Raw genomic sequence first — 10,130 nt, forward strand, 5'->3', positions numbered from 1 at the left:
ATCAACAGTTGGATCAGCAGCCATCGCTTTTATGCACCTAAATACTACTCGCATACAATACGAGTATATGAAATAGGGTTATGTATACTTGCATATACGAGAATGTGTGTGCATAGGATATTTATAAATAAAATATATTTCTTTTGGCTTATCGACTATTCAGATAGTGCTTGGTGTTCCTAAATCAACAAGCGCTATATGAGGTGAAAATACAAATAACCTAATAAAGCAACAAATAACAGTTATAACAAAAGAAATTTGAGGCATAAAGGCATAAATACTCGTATATGCATACATACGCATGTGTGTCTGTTACTCTTTACACGCAAAACAAATTTGGAAAAGCCAACGCGGGTAAATGTAGACTCTTCTATTTAAAGAGCAAATCGTTACCTTAATAGTGAACAGTTCTAACTCAATTCTTTACGAAATCAGTACTTCTCAAATTTTGATTTTAATCAAAATACAGCACCTTAGCATCAACTTAATATTTTTAATGTACACACATAGCTGAGATATAGCAAATAGCATTCTCAGAACTTTATCCTTTTTTTCTCCTCCTATGCATCTATTCAAATGGAATGGATATTTAATAAGTAAAGACCTGATAGAGGCCGAACAGTTAACCATATCTAGAGAAGAGGAACAGTCAATCTCCCCCCTGAAAATATTAAACAGAAAAGACAGCGGCAAAAATCGATTTTCTACTTTCTATGGGTTTGCAATTAATTAGAAGTAGGCGAGCTTTATGGAGGATGGTTCCATATGTAGAAGTCCACGCAAGTGGGGAAAGTTACTGACCGCCAATCAATTGGGAGCGGTCAGGATGATTCTTCTACATATGGCTCAAGCAGCTCATAACTTCCAGCATTAGCTCAAGTGTCCTCTGGGTAGCTTCCGAGAGCGAGCCAACGTGATATGATGAAGCAACCCAGGATACCTGGTTGTGCGCGCTGAGTTTGGGACCCGGCACATAAAAATCCTCCCCAATGAAAACAGCAACAAAACATCGGATAAGAACTTCCTGTACTGATGATAACTCCTGCAAACGAACTAAGGATAAAGATTTGAGGCCGATTTACCATTGCATGCCGAGGGGCGACCGCTATTAGAAAAAAGTTTTCCTTCATTTTGATCTTTCACCGAGATTCGAACCTACGTACTCTCTGATTTCCAAATGGTAGTCATGCACCAACGTATTCGACTACGGCGGCCGCTGAAGAGCTTAAACTTGTGGAATCTTAATATTACATTTGTATTTAATTTAATTTTAATATGTTCATTTAAATTTTAAATTGAATATGAGTTCTGACTTTATCATAATGCCCCGGAACAAATGCCTTCCATATATCTGAGGACTATCTTCACCGCGTTGGCTTGCCAATACCGCATGTGTGGATCGTGTTGCTCATTTGAAAAAGTTTTTCGATTCGACACCCATGGATAGACAATGTAAAGTAAATACTCGGTACAAATAAATAAAAAAAGAACGCAACTGGTGAATTTTTTTGATATCGCACCAAACGGATACGAGGTTTTAGGGTCACATGTATCTTCCATACCCCCTTACTGAAAATGAGGTTGTACCCCCACTCATCACAGTACCTCATCCAAACTCAGTTCGTTTAATAATAAAATCCACCAGTAAGCCCGATAATTTGTGGCCAGCTCACGTCTCTATCACCTCGTCAGGTATTGACTTCTAAGCTTCCCTTTGATTGTGTGTTGCCCCATAGCAAGGAAGTGCTCTGATCCTAATAATAACGAAACCGCAGCCCCTCTGGCCAATGTATTCATCATTTCGTTCTCAGTTATATCCCTATGTCCTCGAACCTATACGAGCCAGATACGATTGTGCATTCCTAGCAAATTCAATTTCTCGATGAACTGAGTCCTTGAGGATTTAACCTCACAGGTTAACAACGCCTTGAGTGCCGCCTGATTGTCGCTCAGAGTGATAATCCGCCCATTCACGAGGTTCCTCTCTAAGTAGATCACTGCACATAGACAGTTAGCATACACCTGAGTTCGTCAAATTTTACTTCATTACTTACTCGAAAGCCCCTCTTTTATCTGCAGCCTACTTCAAATTTCGTCGGAAAAACTCAAATTTTACTAGAGTATTGGGTGTGAGCGGCTACCGTAGGAGGGTGTAAGCGGCAATTATAAAGGGTGGTTAAATTTCAAGGGCCGATGTTGAATGTGAACCACACCTAAACGTCAACGACACCGTTGGACTTCTTTCTTTGGGGTTATTTGAAAGAAAAGATGTACGTCGGTAAGCCAGCAACAATTCAAGAGCTAAATAATGAGATTATTTGTTACATTAACGGCATAGAACCTCAATTATGCATCAGCGTCATCGAAAATTTAGACCATCGGATGGAGGTGTGCCACCGAAGCCGCGGCGGCCATTTGGATGATATTTTGTTTCATTTGTAATTGAGCCATAGCAATATTATCATAATAAAGAGAAGTGATAATAATTTCCTAAAAAAATTGTATTTTATTCAAAATCAATACCGGCCCGCGGAACTTAACCACCCTTTATATATACATATGTATATACATACAAGTATATATGTTAGGTGCAATAACAGGTAGGCTGACATGCTTAGATAGCATTTGGATTAATTTTTCCCAGAGGATCTTTGGTTCGATTCTGCGTAAACAAATGATGGTATAGATTGAGTATATGCATATACATATATATACATAGCAGTATAATTCTTCTTTTGATTTATTTTACTTCTTTAATTCTTTGACAAATGCCTTCTCCTACAACGAATAACCCAAGGTTAGTATTAGTATTAAGCCAAGACTGAAAAACAGTTTTTTAAAAGGCATTTCATGGCAGCAGAGCAATTGAAGATGTTCCACGAAAGCTGGTTCGCGTTTCCACGACAGGCGGTTCTACTTTACTGGACTGTCACCGTGCATTTAAGTGGAATGTTTATGCAGCTACAGCAATAGGCCATCCATTGCTTCCTGAAGAGAGACGGAAGGACTAAGTTTATATTATTAGTTTCCGTAACGAGTTTTACGACTGCATTAGCTGTTGCTGAAGACCAACATCAAGCTTTCTACAGCTGCTATTTTCTTGCACACTCAATACGCTTCAACTCCACTGACTATTCACGAAGGACACACTTGGGCCAGCAACACGAATCCATAACTACACTTATACATACGTGCATGAAACGTTAATGTATGTGGATTTATGTCCGTGGATTTATGTACGGAAGATTTATAATTTTTGCTATTGGCGTTAGTCAAACATATTTGGCACTTGTGAACTAGAGAGTAGACAAGCAATGGGTCGCATAAGGGTCAAACTAAAGATTTCCGTCACTCAAAATCATTTTATTTTATTTAGTACAAAAAGTCATTCCGAAACAAAATTGCATTATCTTGCGCGTGGTTGTATTTGTATGTAAAGTCACACACGCAGCTTCCCAATTGCAATATTTTTGCTTGTCCACGATGAACTGCAAATTGCTGAAGCAATAAGCCAACAACCTGTTGAATCTCCCAATATTCCTTTCTAAATAAGCGCTAAAGTGTATAGTGTTACATTTGTATAGGTATATGTGTGTGTGTGCGTGTGTGGATTTAAGCGCTTATTCTGAGCTGCTTGTTAAATTTTATTGCGTGTGTACGAATAGAATTCAAAGGGGATTCGGGAGCGGCGCTACAGCGCTGCCAGGCAACGGCTAACAGCCAACTACATTTAACAGTACACTTCCAGTGTGGAATTCGCCGCAATTTTACCAATGCTAGGGATTTTTTCTCACGCCTGCGCATTATGCAAAGGGGTGGTGGAGAAAGAGACAACATTTTTATCAGCAGCATTTGCCTAGTGATAAAGGTATTGGTTGTTGTCGTAGTAAATCTGATAAGATGCAATATGTATTGCAGTGAACAGACGGGCGTACATGTAGCACCACTACATATAAATACATGCATACCCTGCAGAGCAAAATACTACTTTTGAACTACCTATAATACTACCAGTTCACTCCTCAGCCCGCAAGTGCCGAAGCAGCTTCTTAGGTGGCCCGCGGTCAACGGCCATGAAAATATTATTTTCATAGATGAGAAAATTTTCACTGCTGAAAAAGTTTTTAATAAGCAAAACGACAAAATCTATGTTCCAAGAATTTAACGCGGCCACCATCCAGCCTCCGTAATGGCTTGGTGGGGAGTTTCTTGCAAAGGCGCTACAACTCTTCATTTCTGCGAAAAAGGGGTTAAGACCGGGGCAAAAGTGTACTAGGAGGATGCCTTAGCAAACGTGGTGAAGCAATTGATCAGTACTCTCTTCAATGGAGAGCGTTGGGTCATACAGCAAGATTCCGCTCTAGCCCATAAGACAGATACCACCCAGCAGTGGCTAAAATCAATATTCCTGGGTTCATAGTCGCAGAAGATTGACCGTCTGGAAGTCCAGATCTGAATACATTGGACTACAGTTTGTGGTCAGAATTGGAGAACACGGCTGTCGAAGACCTCACAGAAATTTGGAGAGACTCAAACAACCGTGCATACTGCAATAGCTGAATGGCCCAATCGTTTAAAAGCTTGTGTTGTTGTTGTTGTTGGCTTGTGTTTGGAGGCTTATGAAAAACCAAATGGTGACCATTTCGAATGAAAATTAAATATTTTTTCTTTAATATTTACATGATAACATAAGACTAAAAACATTAAAAAAAGTATTATAATTTCATAGATATAACGGACTTAACTTGTAATAGAACTTATGGCAGGATTAAGAACATCTGTCTACTTGACAAATGTCAAAGACGGCATTCAAAAAGGTACCGTATGGGAATTATCAACTACTGATTTCTGGGCGTAACTTTCGAAAGTTCCGTTATTAGCCAAAAAACAATTCTAGGCCCATATATTTGTAAAATAACCAGTTTTGGGCCAGTTAAAATATAAAAGAAAAATATTTTTTTAATTACATTCCCACGTTTTAAAATATTCTATTTCTTATTAAAAATGTACAAGGAATTTTTACTTATAATAAAATTTAATAAAACCTTTTTTCAGGTAGAGTAATCGATTAGACATTCACAAACTGGTTTAAGCCTGCACTATAGGGTTTTTCAGTAAGAGCGCTTCAACTTTTGAACTTTTTTGAATAAAACACAAACGGTTTGACTTTTTTATTATCGAGTTTGAAAATTATACATTTAAGTATGAAATTCGATTTATTTTGCATGACCACCGCGTGCAAGTTTTACGAAGTCCAATCGTTGCACCCAATTTTCGACCACTCTTTTGCATAAATCTGCCGAAATTCCAGCAATTTCGCGTTCAATATTGGCTCCGAGCTCATAAATCGTCGCCGGCTTGTTACTGTAGACCAATGACTTCACATAACCCCAAAACGGGACGGCTTGTTAAATGGACCGTAAAATGGCCGAAATGCTCTTAAAGTAGCAGCAACAGAACGATTATTTTCATAAAAAATTTGCACGATTTGCAATCGTTGCTCAAGTGTGTAGCGTTCCATGATGAAATGTATACTAATGAAGTTTACAAATGACAAGCGAAAAATAAAAAAATATTACGTCGTTCGCCCTCTTTATCGGAAAAAAGTTGAAGCGCACCTATTGAATAACCCTATGTAAGGGAATTCTACACAAATTAACACAAATTTTATAAAATAAAAAAGTTATAATAGGGAAATAAAATGTACGGTTTTCACTCCTGGAACATACAAAAATTAATGCTAGTTAAATTTTGAATTCATATTTCGTGTGCCCGGTTGCTGACTGGCTGTTTTCTGTGATGAACTTTTTTTGTAAAATCCGTTTTTTATTCAATTGAAGTGATTTTCTTAAATGCATTGGTGGTTTCTCGGCGCTGGTAAAGTTTATTATAGATTCGGCAAAAAATATATTATATATTTAAATTTATTTTGGTATTATGTAAAGGTCATTACCCAAATAACCGCACAGAAATTTTCATGTTTCTTAAAGTTCTTACATATATCCGTATATCCGGTCTATGCTGTATTCCATTATTACATCGATTCTAAGCACGTTTTTAAAATTCTTGCTGATAAAATGCTGAAACAGCCTTACAGGATAAACCTGATAATTTACACTCTGTATCTTTTGTGATCAAAGGTAATACACACCATTATAGTACGGTTTTTCGGTACCACCTTTCAATTCTCTTAGTGAATTATTCTCAGAGTTCAAAGATAAACAATAATTAATCGACCCTGCTGTAAAATCTTGCCGCACCAAATTTTCTGTTATTATTGTTTGCGCTGCCAGCGCCGACAATAAGCGTTCACACGATATTAGGTTCTACGTAACGGGAACGACCCGGATTTATATCTGGCCAAGAACTGTCACTCCAGCAGCATTCCCAGTATAAGTATGGAGATTTTTATGCTGGTACAACAACAACAAAAACAACGAAGTATTTATAATAATTATTGATGTCGTAAAGCTTAAACTGAGCTAATGTAACAATATAATAAATCCGTTTCAATAATCCTACTGACTTGTGATGCGAGTCTTCTTATAAAGGGAATCAATTTTAATTAATTGTTGCCTTATTTAATAGACTTCGACATAGAGGTTTTCGAAAAAATATATCCATCATTATCCATTTATACATAATTCTCTAATCATGGCGACGCATTAGTGCATTAATAGACGAAGCTTAAACTTCTTTATTAAAAAAAAATTAACTAACAAAACGATAATTTTAATACTGGAGCTGTTCTAGTCAATTACGAACTAGTATGATTTCTTCTTTTATATACCAGCAACTGAACTATAATGTTTCCATACTAGTTTGGCTTTTCCCTACAGGGTACTTATACATACAACCGTACCCAACTGTCATAACATATACATCCATGTAAACCCGTATATATGTATGTATGTATTTATATTAAACGCAGTGGAGTTTGAGCTAAGCAAAGCAACAAATTTATTTTTACAACTGTTGCTTGGGCAAAATGATAAAATATACATACATACATAGGTCTGCGTAGAAAACTAAATGAAGTAAATTTATATTGAGGTGAAAGATATAAAATAGGTGATCAACTACGCACATTATATATATTATGTAAGAAATTCGTATTTGTAAAGCAAAACAAGTTTAATACTTTACAGCCAAATATTTAAAATATCGAAAAAATTTAACATATTTCCGGTTGCACAGTTTTCATATTTCTTCAGACTAGAAGTGAGCGAAGGTCCATTAATTTTTTTCAATACATACGCTTGTTAAAAATGAAGACACCACTTTGAAAAAAAAAAATTTATTTCTCAACATAGTCCCCTTTTAGAAAATGCACTTCTCCCAACTCTCCGAACCTTTTTTTAACCCACCCAAAAAATAGGATTGATCGAAAGAGAAAGTCACAGGGATCCTGATCGAGTGAATACGGAGGCTGCGTCAACAATTCATAATGAAATTTATGCAGTTTGGCGGCGAATTTACTGGTGCCGGATGAATTTACTGGTGCGTTATTGTGGTGAAACAGCATCTACTTTTTCGTCAAATGCGGGCGTAACTCGCTGTAGTATTGCCCAGCGATCGTTTATCCTTTTTCTAAAAAATCCATGAGGATGACGCCGTTTGCATCCCCAAAAATCGTCTCCGTGACCTTTCCGGCATATCGGACTGTCTGCACCAAACCAGATTTCATCAACGGTGACAACTCGACGCAAAAATTCTACTCGATCTCGCTTAAATTGCTCCAAACACTGCTTCGAAGTTAACAGCCGCATCCGCTTGTTGTTGCTTGTGAGCAATCGCGACACCCATCGGGCCGATAATTTTTTCATCGCCAACTTTTGATGTAAAATATTAATTACCATTCCGGTCGATATATCTATGGCCTCTGTTACTGCGCGCACTTTCGTTCGTCGATTTCCTCGGTGACCACGTCTGCCGGGCGTCTTGGTAGCTCCTCATCAAAAACTAATGTTCGCCCACTTTTCAATTCGTTGAACCAATATTTAACTGTGATCATAGATGACGAAGTGTCCCCATAGACAGCGTCCAACTTAGCTTTTATCTCATCGCATTTTTCCCTATACAATACCTAACGATATTCTTTTTCCATCTTAGTGAAATTCACCAAACACGTCTTGCTCGAATCGCTACGTAATCCCAACTGACCTATTAATCAGTCTGAAATTTCTTTTTTCGTCGTTTGGTAGATGGTAACAAGCGATGCTAACACCAACTTCCCTCAGGAACGCCCTCTGTCATAAAACACGGGTACTTATTAAGTCACCCTATTATACACATAAGTACACATACGAAGTTCTCAAAGTAGAGTTAATTAATATAGCATGAGGAGCTTATAGATCTTTTCCTAGCCGTATGCGCAAGTGTTTTAGATGATGTACGATTGTATGTTGTAAATTTATAGCCGTAATTTTTGTAAGATCCTTTACTTAGAAAAGTAAATTTGAAATAGATGTGTTCTTGAAGCAAATAGTTTGTAACGATTGGTACAAATTATCATGTTTTGGTGTTCATTTACCCAAAAAATTTACAAATTAGGGGAAAGTGAGAGAGCAAAATGGCATTTCATTTTGAGGGGAAGTTGCAAGTTTTTACTGGATAAATTTTTGCTTCTATGAATTTGCAGGTGAGAAAAACAGCTGATCGCAAAGTAAAAAGTGGAATGTTCTTCATCTGACAGCGGAGATGAAATGGAAAAAATTATTGTGGACAAAATTAAATCATGTGATTCCGAAGCCCGGCAGTTTGCATTATAATTGTTTAATTCTTTTTAATTTAAACGAGGTTGCTCAAGAGAAAAAGTTTTGAGTTTTGTGATTTTTCCTGCCAACAATTTAATCAGATGCTCGTAAAACTTTGCAAATTGTTACTGGTTTTGCATTCATGTACTTTTTTTTGATATTTTTCTCTTTGAAAGAGAATTCTCCGAAATGAAGGTTGAAATATGCATTTTTTGTAAATTTTTGAAATAAGCATACATTACTTTCTCTTATACAGGGTCCGCCATATAACTTTACGGAATTAAAAATGCTATAAAAAAGAAACTACTCAATATTTTTCCAAACTGTTTTTTTTATTTTGAAGTACAATCCTTCCAGTTTATGATGAAACACAACTTCATTCATATGGCTGCCTCGGCTAGCCATGCACCATCCCATACGATCGGTCCAATTTTTCAACACATTTTCGATTGTATGCGGCTGTATTTCAACTATGACATCGGGTATGTTGGTCGACAGTGCATCAATTGTTGCTGGTTTGTTGGCATAACACTGGTCTTTGACGGCACCCCAAAGATAATAATCCTACGGCGTCAAATCGCAACTCCGAGGCGGCCAAACGATATCAGAATTTCGGCTGATAATGCGATCTTCGAAGACAGTGCGCAAAAGATTGATCGTAGCATTCGCTGTGTGGCAAGTAGCGCCATCTTGTTGGAACCAAATGCCACCAATATCCTCCTCTTCAATTTCTCGGAACAAAAATTCGTTCAACATGGCCCGGTAACGCTCTCCATTGACGGTTACGGCCACTCGTCGCTCATTTTCGAAGAAAAATGGACCACTGATGCCTCTCAACCAAAATCCGCACCAAACAGTGACTCGTTGTGAATGCATCGGCTTTTCTTCGAGTGCGTGCGGGTTTTCTGAGCCCCAAATGCGGCAATTTTGCTTGTTAACATACCCGCCGAGATGGAAATGAGCTTCATCCGAAAAGATGATTTTCGGTAAAAGTCTTCATCTTCTTCAAGTCGATCCCAAGCCCACGAAGCGAAGCGAAAACGCATTGGGTGGTCGGTTTGCTTCAGCTGCCGAACCAATTGGACTTTGTACGGCGTCATACCAAGGTTTTTACGCAAAATTCGTCTCATGATGTCATGGCGGCGACCGCTATTAGAAAAATGTTTTTCTTAATTTTAGTGTTTTCACCGAGATTCGAACCAACGTTCTCTCTGTGAATTCCGAATGGTAGTCACGCACCAACTCATTCGGCTACGGCGGCCGCCACTCTTACTCTTATTCTGCTTTAAATCAGGCATTTCATCAATACATTTTTATTTTCAACCATTCAACCATTCAGTAAGCGTGAATGATATTTGACATCGCCATTAGTTG

The sequence above is a fragment of the Anastrepha obliqua genome, chromosome 2, assembly GCF_027943255.1.
Source record: "Anastrepha obliqua isolate idAnaObli1 chromosome 2, idAnaObli1_1.0, whole genome shotgun sequence".
Classification (NCBI taxonomy): Eukaryota; Metazoa; Arthropoda; class Insecta; order Diptera; family Tephritidae; genus Anastrepha; species Anastrepha obliqua.